General features: G+C 33.6%; 1 protein-coding gene across 14 annotated transcripts in view; it reads left to right on the top strand.

Annotated features, from left to right (window-relative positions):
* The first annotated feature begins 750 nt into the window (after nucleotides 1-750).
* Nucleotides 751-13,407, top strand: part of LOC132745393 (potassium voltage-gated channel protein Shaw-like) — a 136,447-nt gene continuing 123,790 nt past the window's right edge. For 5 of the 14 annotated variants that reach the window (XM_060734384.1, XM_060734360.1, XM_060734351.1 and 2 more), the window contains exon 1: nucleotides 752-1,180. The gene's annotated coding sequence lies outside the window, so the exon portion shown is untranslated. Of the gene's footprint in view, nucleotides 1,181-13,407 lie in introns of all 14 variants that reach the window. The other 9 variants (XM_060734410.1, XM_060734400.1, XM_060734392.1 and 6 more) reach the window with 3 other exon arrangements.

Here is a 13,407-nt window from a genome sequence, read left to right as displayed (position 1 = left end):
TCCACGTGCTTTAATTACATGCAATGTTTAATGGAATTAATCATGAGCTTTAATGTACCCAAAAATATTCGCAAAAAGAAAGAAAGACAAAAAACACAGCAAGTAAATAAATAAATAAATAAAATCGATCGATCAATCAACAAACTAACAACCAACCAACAAACAAACAAACAAATAAATAAATAGATAAATAAAATAAAATAAAAAAATCATTTAATCAATTGAACAATCAATCAATCAATCAATCAGTCAATCAATCAATTAATAAATAATCAAAAAACAACAAATAAACAAATAAATATGCATCATCATACATGTAGTTATGTTAAACCAATGTTTGGTATTTATTATAACTCATTCCATGTGAAATGAGTTGAAAACGTATTGATTTTATTGCATAACAGCAATCAACTGATATCTTTACATTATCAAATCATATCAACAACCCTATTTCAAGTCAATATCATAAAATGAGCCGCGTCACGACAAAACCAACATAATGGGTTTGCGACCAGCATGGATCCAGACCAGCCTGCGCATCCGCGCAGTCTGATCAGGATCCATGCTGTTCGCTATCAGTTTCTCTACTTGTTATAGAGTTTGTAAGCGAACAGCATGGATCCTGATCAGACTGCGCGGATGCGCAGGCTAGTCTGGATCCATGCTGGTCGCAAACCCATTATGTTGGTTTTGTCGTGACACGGCTCAAATATTATATGACGTCTGCGAACAGTGTTCGTCACGAGCGTTCTCCTTCCTTTTCCCACCAAAAAAAAACAACCCTAGTTGTGTACATCAACTACCTAGTTCTGCGAGCCTCTATTTTCTGTATAAATGGCTGCTAACGAATATCGTTTATAGATATCATTACATACCATATAAAATCGAGTTTTATTTGTTATTTATTCATAAGCAAATATTGACAGGCGAATCGGAAAAACACTCAACGGACACCCCTTCAAAGCATAATCGACGATACCAATATTGGCGGTATCGATCGTACCAGCATTACGGCTGCCTAAAGGAATCCTGATATTTTATTCTGGAAATCTCGTGTAAGCAAATTTTCAACGATTCCAAAATGATCCTTGTGTTTTTTTCTTGTAAAGTGATTCTACAGACACGGTCACTGATGGAAATACCATATAGTATTTTTGGAAATAAATAAAACAATAGTAAGGTAGGATTTTTTGGATATTTTTCGTAGTCGTTTCTTGTCACAGATTGCTGTTCCAGAAAATTTATATTTATCGATAAATTATGCGAGTCCGGTGCTTGAAAAGTAATGTGCTTCCATGACGAAGATGATGTCCTTCCGACTGTACTATCTACACGGTTGTTGCAAAACAGCTGTGCCCTAACGTAGCCCGATTTTTTTTTACAAAAAAAAGGAAAAAAATCTAGTAATTACATAAACATTGATATGTAATTTTCAGATAAGATTCCAACAGAATGCATTTCGGATTTGACAGACAGATATGCATGATTATCTTGTTTGTTCAGTCAAAATGCTTTTAAAATGCGGAGATTATGCCTAGAAACACACATAAATTTATCACTTGAGATAGGATCTGTAAGACTGCTCTTTAAAACGACATGTTTAGATCGACTCTGTTTTATTTTTTATGAAATTTGCATCGAAATTTAAGTTATGTGAATATATTAAATGTGAAACCCATCGCTATAAGTTTTTTTTTAAATCAAATATTTGGATCATGCTTTGATTCTATAAGATTCTTGGAATATTTGAGGCATATTAAGTACAGGGCATAATTATCAATGCGAACTAAGGGCAGGCAAATCATTTAAGTGAACTCAACTTAGGGTTGTTTTTCGTGTGTTTGTTTATTCGTCATTTTACATAGATATTTTATATATGCAGTTTGTGGAAGTGATTTTTTGTTTAATTCAGCAATGTTGGAAGTTTGAACTCATATATGTGTATTTTTTTCTTCTGAAAAAGGTACAGAAATTGTTGATGTATACTAAATCATTTAAGTATTAGGATCTTGTTCATGTACGAACTTAGGATTTCCGTATTTGTGCATTTTAGATTGAAGATTTATGTTATATTCTTTGTGTTTCAATTGAAATATGTCGGGATTAATGCTAGAATTAAATAGAATAAGAACTAAATGAACCAATGGCGACAAGGTACTAGTTTAAACTCTCTCATATAATTAATATGACACCTATACTTTACAATCTTGACTTTTCATTCTCGAGTGTTATACTCGTAAGACAGATTTACACCTGCTAGAGCAATAAGTGATCAGCATTTATCGCCAGTATAGAGCTAGGCAAGTCTGCACATCCGTTGACCAGGCTCAAACCTTTGACCTACTTCAAATTTTCATTTTGATATACATTGTACCTAAAACTGACAATGGACTCTCCGAAATGGAAGCTGGGCGAGTCCATATTCTGCAGTGCAGGTTATTTATAATTTATGTAATCTTTCCGTCTGTTAATATCTCGAAACTGTGTTTATTAATAATTAGTAGTTTACACATCTACGAGATACAGATTCTTGCCAATCTAATTCTTGTTTATCTGATCAAGCTTTCAAAAGTCGGTTTGACGTCAGGATCAGGATCTGAATATCATATTGCTGGATATTTTATAATTAAAATCATTTTGGAAGAGTACCTATTTCAGTTTTATTTGTCTTTTACTTAACGACTACATTGATAATACTTTTAGTTTTGTTTTTTTGAGAACTGTGAAAACAGAAGTTGTAAGATCCCAAATTTAGTTTTCGTTAGCATAAATTATTTACGAGTGTCCATGAACTGTCCAAATAATATAAATAGAAAATACTTGGAAACCAATTACAGTTTTTTATTATGTTTACTTTGTAAAATCTTGGCTGTAACTTACTGTAAATGAATTCGCCAACCATTGCCAATCAAAATAGTAAAATCTGCCAGATTCCCCAGAAACTCAATCCCGTTGTCCATCTAGACTTTACCGTACACATTCGTATTTGAGAGAAATTTGTTCAAAGGCACATATTTTTTTTTCATTTCTCTTGAAATCTCAAACATGTGTTTAGTAATGTTTTAATAATGGATTTAAAGCATATAAGATCTCTAACCATCTCTGGTTCAATGTATGCTATATTATGGTCATCAGTCTTGCATTTAATATTATTATAATGTTAATAATTAAGTATTTTCATCATGGCTTTGTTATTGGGCTGAAGTCTGTCATATTAGCCTGAGGCCGAAGTCTAAAGCCCAAAAACATGGCCATTATGAAAACACTTAATTATTGAAAATTTTATTAATTAACTAGACATAATCTAAAAAAGTTTATTACTTAGTGAACAAAAAATAACTACTGTAAAATTCCGTTGTTGTGAGGTATTGCAAATGAGATTCATGTTTTAAAAATGTCTCCAGCAATTTGCGACTTTTTTTCAATGAAAAAAAAAAGCAGATTCATAATGGCCGAGCTGGGGAGCCAATCAAAATTCTCAAATCTCATAATAGCCGAGTTTTTTTTTCATTAAGGCCATCCTTTTTTGCACAATGACCTCGTTTTATGTTCATATTGCCGTGCTGAACTTTATATTAGCCTTACGTATGAAGTGAAAACGTGCCTTATATTGAAAAGTTAATTAATAATATCTTATATTTACCTGAAAACATAATATTTGTTAACTTAGAAAATACATGTATATGGATTATGGAACATTGTTACAATACAATTTACAGGAAGTTATGTCTAGGACTCCTAAAATCAAGAGTACATTAAGAATGCATGCAAAGTAGATTGCACCGTGTACGATTTTTTTTCTGCAATAAGTATAAAAGTTGATGTTGGGATATCAAGATTGATTCAACACGTGCTGTTTATTTTCATATTAACAATATAAATGTAGATTAGTTTCCATTGTAATCACTTCTCCGTATATCTGGTTATGTAAAAATAAAATGATACACCGTTAATTATCTATTAACACAATGAATCCACGTCTCTGAAAAAAAAATCAAAAGTGAACGTTTGTAAAAATGCATTCGTTATTAATACAAACTGGCATATTTTAGTATAAGGCGCACAATGGAAACGTGGTTGATATTGCGCTATGCTGAAAACGTTTAAAATGGATGCCCAGCAAGCTATAAAAAATACGAATAGCTCTGAATATTTATAAAAATAGGTTATAAGTATATAAGAACAATGATTTCAATTTTCTGTACACAAATATATAAACGCTAGGTTTGGCCAAAATAATATTGTGTGGCGTTTCTTTATTTGAATTTTAGCATGTATACTGCAGTTCGCGGTATGAAAAAATAGCCCCAAGAGGCCTTCCATGAACACGAGGGTGTAAATAATTGACATGTTTGACAGCATATACAAATATTTATACATTGCTGTTTTTGCGGGAGAGAATTAAAAAAGAAAAAGGAAAAGAAAACAGGATGTAAATATGTTATGTTAGTCTCATAGGTATTTCATACAGGAAATTCGAAACTAAAGACGGGGGATATCTGCCCAATTTTCCCGCATTAGTTTTACATAAATGTCATGAAATATATATCAATGGGGTAACACTGACGTCTTGATATGTCTCTTATAGTTAAATTTTGATTTTAAACCAGAAAACTTTCCCAGAAAAAAAATTCAATTTTAATTGACAAGACCGGGTGGTTTTATTTACTATCCCCCTTTAACGGCCCTTCGTTTTAAAAATTTTTGTTTTGGTTTAGGCCCCCTATTTTTGGGTTTTTTAAGTTAATAAGGTCGTGACGCAAGTGAGGATGAATCTATAGGATATGGTTTTGCGGAAGCAAATATATAGTGGAAAAAACGCAGATTTAAATGAACAGGTGGTAATCGTAATATTAATCGCTTCTAAAGAATTGCAGTATTTTATCTACATATAGGAATGATTCTTCTCGTTTAATTTTGTCGTTATGAATTCCAATAGCCCAACATAAAGAAATCTAAAGATAATAGGGTGTTATGATCTATGTTATAGTACAATACTGAATTACACTGGACGAGTATACAGAAGTGAAAGCCATATTGGACGAGGGGCCAGCCAATAGAATCAGTATGGTTCTCAACAATGAACAATGATCTCTTTATTTAAATATTTTTAGACATTTGACAGAATTCTATTACTTCAAGTACAGTAAGGAAATATTGTTAACCCCTAAAATGCAAATAAAGGTATATGGAGTACGATATGCATTTGGTATAGATATTTTGGACCCTGGAAATGGAGGAGAGACTCAATTGATGAGATTGGATCCGACAATTATTTACATTGTGATTTCACTTGGTTCAAACGCTGAAAGTTCATAGGTCATATTTTATAAGGTGTGAAATAAAGCACCTCACAGTATGAGCATATAAATCATGTAACTAAAATACATGCACCAAATTACATCCAATTTCATAAATTTTAAGGAATTCTTTTCCATTCTACCGCAGCGTAAGTGTGTTCGGGGTTTTATTGCAGTAAAACTGGAGTTATGTGCCCTTTAGCATATTAGATCCAACTTTCTCGTCAAGGATTAATTGAACATCATTTAAGTGCTGAAATATTTAAGATAAATCAAATACCTTCATTTCAAGACGTTAACACTAATTTCAACTAGGCGTCAAAGTACTTGAATATCGTAATTATATTGTATACAACATAGAATTACAAATGTATACACAATACACAAACATGTTTTTTTTCTCTATCACCAAACCACAGTGCACCCCTCCTCCTAATAGTTTGGTAAATCATTATAACGTAAGAAGAAGAAGATGCTTGATTGTAAATTTGTAATAGGTAAGAATAACGAGCTTCGAAAAATTTCGCCGCCACGTTCTCTTTGATGTGGAGTATAAAATGCCAAAATCAATTACTTCAGTTAAGTGATGAACAGTGTTCACGTGTCTCGTTTCTATAGGAAAGCAGATACTAATGATGAAGTTCCAAGTCACTGCAATTTCTAGCCACGCTTTTAAATAAATTGGCCATCAATTAAGTGAATTAACACAAGGAAACTTTTGTGAGCACAAATGATGAACGAGAAAAGAATTTTTCCCCAAATATAGGCCTTATTCTGGCGCTCAGATCATGTGATTGTCATTCTGTTCTCACGGACGTGTAGATTCAGACTTTTTTCACATGCTTTGTCGTTATCTTCCACCATGCCTTTCTTTTTTTCGTCTTTTTTTGTACATGAATTTATTACTTTTTTTACTTCCTTTGTTAAAATCAATATGACATTGTTGTATTTAATATAACAAGTAGCATTGTTAGATCGCCAGTTTTGGAATTTTCCTTTGTTAAAATCAACAAAATCAATCAATATGACATTGTTCTATTTCATATCACAAGTAGCATGGCTAGATCGCCAGTTTTGGAATTTGGCCGAAAATATCGATTTTTTATTTATTTTTTATATTATTGTATATTATTGTATTTTATTTTATTTTTGGGGTATGTGGGGTTTCTTGCATGTATTGTTGTCTACAAAGCGTAAATATAACTAACTTCATTTAAAGTAAAATCATTGCATGACCATTAATTGAATTAACTATTATATATCAATTACTTCTACGTCTATAGTAACATTTAGCACGAGGGTACAAGCAAATGCCAGTTCCGAATACCTCGTTATGGCGGGCGTAATGGCGGAACACGGTAATTAAAATCTAGTATTTTTTCATCTTCTGTAACGCGAGGATGAATTTTCGCGAACTTATTGAACTCGCAAAAAAGCAAAAATTAAACGATCGCGTATATTTCTGATTTTACAGTTTTCAATTATATATATAATGTATGTACAAGGCAACCCATGAACTTTTTATACAAATATAACGTATCTTTGTTTGAATTACACTTTAACAACTTAGATGAATTATAATTCTACCAAATCAATAGTAACAAGGATTTGCCAGCAATGGCAATCGATTATTTTACGAGATCATAATTAATGGGATTAACAGCACGCATGCGCTCACGCGATAGTTTTTTAATTATCCCCCTTCCATGTTCTACAAGCCAATTGAATTCTTTTTCTACCAAGACAAAAATCAAACATTAATTTCTCTCTCTATATATACACAACAGAAACATTAAAATGGAACTCATCCTGCCAAAAATAGAATCTCTTAATGTGAAAAGCACACAATGAGCAGACGATATTTTCATGTTTTTTACATGACGGTCTGTACAAATACGAGATGGGAGAAAGACATGCTCTGACACTGGACGAATTACACTGATTACTCTATTTACGTAAAACCAAACAGAAATCTAATCAGCACCAAGGCAAGCTTATTGGTTATCCATATTATCGGCGAATTGTACAATAATCTTATTTGTAGGAATTTCTGAATCGATAGAGATCTACTCTTCTAATCAACGTTATTGCGCGGATGAATTATTTGTCAAACATACTCTATCGATTTTTGTCGGATTTCCCGCGAAGTCTCAGTGCCAGTTGTTATACCAGTCGCCCTATTCCTCATTAGAAACACTGCTCAGTAAGCGCTTCGGAGATGATGATCAGGCGATAAGCGTCTCAAGAGACATTCATTTCTATTGACTGGTTTTCAAAATTTATATTAAATTTCGTCATATTTCCTAATTAATATTGAGAGCAGTCTGTTGAGAGTGGATATAATGGCGGGTTATTTTCCGAGTTCGTCTGGCGCCACATTTTAACGATTTACTGCTTGAATTTCTACAATTTACATTTTCTATGGACTATTTACGAGATTGAACTATAAACACGGATATATTCAAACATCGTGTGGTGTTTTATGACAACTTAAGTAGCGACAAGCACATCGATGTGCGCCTGATTTGTCTAATTTATAATTTATAGACCTCAATTAAAGCGCGTTTTAAATGAGTAATACATATGTCCTTTGACTGTTCTTTTGCACTTGATTTCAACATTTTGCTTTATTTGGCAACATTAGTGCTAATGATTCAAATACTGTCAGGTGTGAGCGGTGGCCTAGTGGTGCCTGCCTCTCAACCCAGGGATAATGGGTTCAGCCATAATCGGGTCACGACCATGTTTCTTCATATCACACCAATATTGGTTGGTTCCAGGAAGCGGACTCGAAAGTGATTAATATAAGTTGCAAGAACTTGTTTCTCAATCGAGCTTGAATATGTTTAAACCAAATACTGCCACTACAAAAGCTCACCTTCTTCAACAGAGACCGTGTGTGTCTGCAATTGTGTTCTAGTTAAGACACATTCAGTCCAATCTTAAGCAATAAGTAGTGAAATTAGTAAAACATTGAAGTTAAAGAACCATGAAAGTTCACGTGAAACCACTGAAATGTTAGCCATGAGTTATTGATACTATATAAAAACATTGTTTATTTTTGCTGAAATCTACAAAACATAATATATTAATACATTGTTTATTTTTGCTGAAATCTCAAATAAGTCAATATTTTAAAAGAGATTTTTGCTTTTTTCAATTATTTAGTCCCATTTTTTTGTATTCCCCAAAGCTAAAGAACATATCGAGATTTGATATAAATTTTGGAGGAAAACAATAAACTCGACAAAATTAATACGTCTGTATATGAAGTTTGGAAACAAGTTGTACCCAAAAGGTTTTTTCCCTGCATATTCAGTGGGGGGCACAATCGTCTGGTTTCTCTTAATTCTGCGTTTATCTTGTCTAAAACCTGTCATTCCCGTCGATTTGACCGTCAATGACTGATTAAATAACAAAGAATGACCATTGATTTTCGTGTCATGGGAATGGATTAGATACTAGTAAATCAATAAGATACGGTCCATTTCCCAGTCTTTTATAGATCGGTATCGCTGTAATAACCGTTATCGTACAGCTTTTTTTTGTTTTGTTTATTAACAAGGGACGATAAGAGTTTTGCAAATAATATGATAAAAAGGGGGTGGAAGGTGAGAATAGTTCCTAACGGTTGTTAGCCGGCTGTCTAGTGTTGTAAGAGAATTATCGGTGATGAACGGGGGAATAAATAAACATGTTAAATAGATTGCTCTGATTCTAGAGGGTGCGGAGGATAGATGATTTGATTTGTCGCTTGCAAAAAAAATAATATAATAACTATATACCATATCTATTAAATAGTGCAGTATAGATGCTAATACAATTATTAAGGGTAACTTGCTAGTTCGTAATCTGCTTGAATTATCAAATATTTTGATGTTTGTGCATTTTGACCGATTATTAAGTTTGGGTTCATACAAATTTATTTTAGTTTGATTGTGTAAGTAGTTATAAGCTAATTGAAACACCCTCAAGTAAAGTTTCTTGATCAAGGAAATAACGGCTTGCTCTTGACAGGGTTTGACCCAATGCGGTCAGCAATCCTTAGATTTCTAGTTGCGTTAACCACTCGGCCACGCCACCATTCTATAATCGTCTTTTGTACATAATATTATAGAATGTATACATTTGATATTGAATTTCTTATCCCGATGTATGGTTATAAAAATTAACTGCGATAATATGCATTTGAAAAATTTCAAGTTTTTGTCTTGCGTGCAATTTCATAAAATATTGCACGGTAAAAACATGTGTTATGACTGTATAAATGATTTATACCATCTTTGTCTCTGCAGAAAAAAAATCGTCTACATGATTCAGATGAGATTGTAATGGGGGAAAAAATCAAATCATATTGCCTCAAATCAAATCATAACGCGGTCATGTTTGTAAATTTGAAAGTGTTTATGACGTCAAACTAACCTACATGTACTTATAATTTACGATTATTAAATCTCCTTTCTTTTTTCGTCAAGCATGTGTCAAGCTAAACAATCAATTTTCTTTTACAAAACTCAAATACATTTTGTATTATGAATAATGTGCCTACTATCGTCAAATGAAAATGATTGCACTTGCTTTGCTGAGTACAAAGGTATTTTCAAAATGTGATGCATGGTTTGAACAATGTATTGTTTCAGTTCTTACAAAACGCCCGTGGATTATTCTGATAACTGCGTGTTGTTTTTTTAATTGAATGCGTCAAATTTGATTATACTTATTGCTTCTTTGGCACTTCATTCTTTCAGTCAATCAAATCCTTTGTTCTGTCAAAATAAGAACGATTGTTTTGAGATATTTTCTAACAAAAGCCGTCACACACGCTCTAATTAATACAAAGCAAACTCTTCTAAATATAACTTAAAGGCACATTCTGGATCAGAAATCAATCATTTTTTTATTCTTTAGAAAAGTCGAGCATGCGTTTAATATTGTTTTAATAATGAATTCGAAGTGTTTAAGATGTTAGTTACGTCAAGAAAGTAGATTTGAATGTGATAAAAGTAGCAAAATGTAAACAAATTAGTATTTTGACTTCCATATCAAAATGCTAAATCACTGTTAGTATGCCAATTGCCAAAGAGCAAAAGAGAAAATATAGTTCATCTATATGGCCAATGAGTAACCTTTTGGAAGTTGTAACAAGATAACAAAAATTAAAAGAATTTGAGAAATAAAAAATGACAGCAATTTAAAAGCTTAAGCTTTAAGTTTCTTTGTTTCTTGTTGGACTGGCAACCTGTATCCGATGTTTAGAGTAAAAAAAAAATACACACAAAAACAAAAACAAAACAGCAAGCAGACTGTGACGCAATTTATAATAATGTGCATTCAATATAATCGATCAGTTGTAACAATTCGGCATACCAGTCTTTTACATCACTTCCGATGTATTAGTTAGCATTATAAGCGTCGACATGACAAGGAGTAACCAGTTTAAAAATGCTTGGAAGTCATTATTTCCCTTTCCGATCACATATCACATATTGAAAATGCAAAATATGCTAACTCTCCCGGATGTACTTATATACATTTGTATAACTTTTAAAATATTGTACCACTAAAACGGTCTTCAAACTGATCGGAAAACACACTGCTTTTCTGATAGATGTAGCGGACAACATGAATCATTATGTTTGCATTCCCCCAACACCCCCCGCCCCCAGACGACCGTAGTCCTTTTATGTCGTACCGCAGACGACATCTTGGATACTTCAATACATGTAGTCCGCTGAGACTAATAGAAGTAATATATAAGGCAAATTACTGATAAGTATGATAAATGACTACAAATTTGAGACAAAGAGTTATTGTTCGTTTCTGTGAAATCACTAACCTTGATTTCATAAAGTTGGCCGATATATCTGGGTCAACATGACCCCCAAGAAGCAAACCAGGTATGCCAAATCGCTGCAGGTAAAAAAGCTATTTCAAGCTATAGCTAATTGTAATTATAGGACCATTAACTTAACATTCGTTTGCGTTTGGAGTACTGTGCGTGTATTCTTTTTTCTTTATGTGTGGTAAATTCTTTCACGTGCCAGTCAATGGCTCCTCTTGATATTATCACTTTCAATGACCTCTGTTGAGAATGTAACTTGATAAGCGTCTATGAAACATTGACGTTTTATCTTCAATGTCACAAGGACGATTATTGACGTACATTGTTTACTCCATTGTAGTTTGAGTTTGTTGGTTGAATTCTGTTATGACAATCATGTATTTTATGCATTCAGCTTCATTTAAGCTTCACAGAAGCTTTAGGGGTTACATGGGGTTTACAATGACTAACAAGCGGTTGTATATAACCCTGAACCTTTGACATTGAACCTAGAATTTAACGATATTTATGGTCTGTCAAACTCAACCATGAGTAGAATAATGATTAATAGGCTGAAATAAGGATGATAATTTAGTGTTAAGGCATATCTGTCACTATTATCCAATGAAAAGCGACGTTACAAACGTGCATTACCTTCCCCTCCTCGGTACGTTTACGTCATTGCGAAGACACAGGGCATCGGACCAATGCTACGTGTAAGATGAAAAGTTTGCATGTTTTCTACAGCTCGGAGTTACGTTTAAGGCGGCGCGACTTAGCTTGCATGAAGTTAACTGCCCGTGTCCTGATTAAAGCAGAGGGGAATGACCCTACAAAGTAGGCAGAGCCGACGAGGATGAGGTACAAGGCTGCATGAGCCCCTAGTACGAGTGACGGCTTGTAAGACAGGCCCTTTGCTTGGCACCAACAGCCCATTTAAGGGCTACCTCCTTTCATTATTTTCTCAGGCTACTGTAGGTTCTCATTGACCGCCGTAAAGTGACCTACTTTTGGCTCAAAATTCATATCTTTGGCTAATACTCCGTGGAAGTTGCATGACGGTAAACTATCACCACTCTGTACTTCAAAATTAACTCTTTAAGGGCATGCTGGTGGCATGTCCGGGGTCCATACTCAACAGCGAAAGCTGCTTTTTATGCCTTAACGGGCGGATAGACTCTCATTAAACATACATACATACGTACATACATACATACATACATAAATATCAATACCCGACCTTAAATCGTTTTTCCTAGCACCTTCTACAAGTCGACAATAAGATGAGGCCACATTGAAGATTAATGTTACAGAAACTATACGCATGTATTAGCATTAAGCTCTTGACATTTACTCTATACAAATCGATGTCATATTTCCCTTTTCACGACGATCTTTCCTACATTTCCTATAGTTTTCTATTGACTAGTTTTGTTTTCCATTTATTTCTAGTCTAATGAACGATTTTCTGTAACTTGTAACCCTATACAGTAACCAAACATCAGACGTTTATTAGACAATTTTCTACGTTAGACTATCGGTTTGTATGTATTCCATGGTTATTACGGATCAAAGCGAGCCGCGTTGTTTGATATAGCCGATCATAATTACTTGCTCTGGATAGGTATCTCTGCCTACTACAAAATCTCTTAAGAGTTTTGTATCGATCTCACTCGTTACAACAGCTATAAACTTCGGATCGATTTTCCTCCCTCGGTGGCATATAAAACTGGAATATTCGTTTTAATGGTCTTGGTAAAACATGTTGCGAATACATGTTTAAAACGGTCTAAGAACTGCTTTGCAGACAAGCTTAGGAACCTTAGGAACCGGTCCTTAAAATATTTTTTACTATACTTTATACTTGCGAACATTTTTCGTATATTCCTTGGAAATGGCTCAATTTTGTCGTTTTAGTAACGATTAAGAATGCGTAACTTTCACAAAGGCTTTCATTAAGTTCCAAAATTTGGAAGTCAGAAACAGCAAAATGTCTTGACATTGGAAGTCACATTGTATAGGTAAAGAAGGAAAAGCTTTTATTTTGGACACCACAAGCCAAAATGAAGGAGTAAATTACCCACAAACTTCTACTTACGAAAACTTTGATATTTCATGTTACCCCATTGGCTCAATACTTTTGTAAACCGTAGATCATCTAGTCTCTTTTGTCGTGCATGTGGAACTCATTCAGTGACCATGTCCTTGACCTTGCAATGAAGAACACAAATTATAGGCATAATATGTACACTTAAAGGGACTCCACTTAGGTTTATGATCTGGGGG

Source organism: Ruditapes philippinarum, unplaced genomic scaffold (assembly GCF_026571515.1).
Source record: "Ruditapes philippinarum isolate M1 unplaced genomic scaffold, ASM2657151v2 ctg410_1_1_1_1, whole genome shotgun sequence".
Lineage (NCBI taxonomy): Eukaryota > Metazoa > Mollusca > Bivalvia > Venerida > Veneridae > Ruditapes > Ruditapes philippinarum.
Note: the sequence above shows the minus strand (reverse complement) of the source record. Positions and strands in the feature narration are given on the sequence as shown.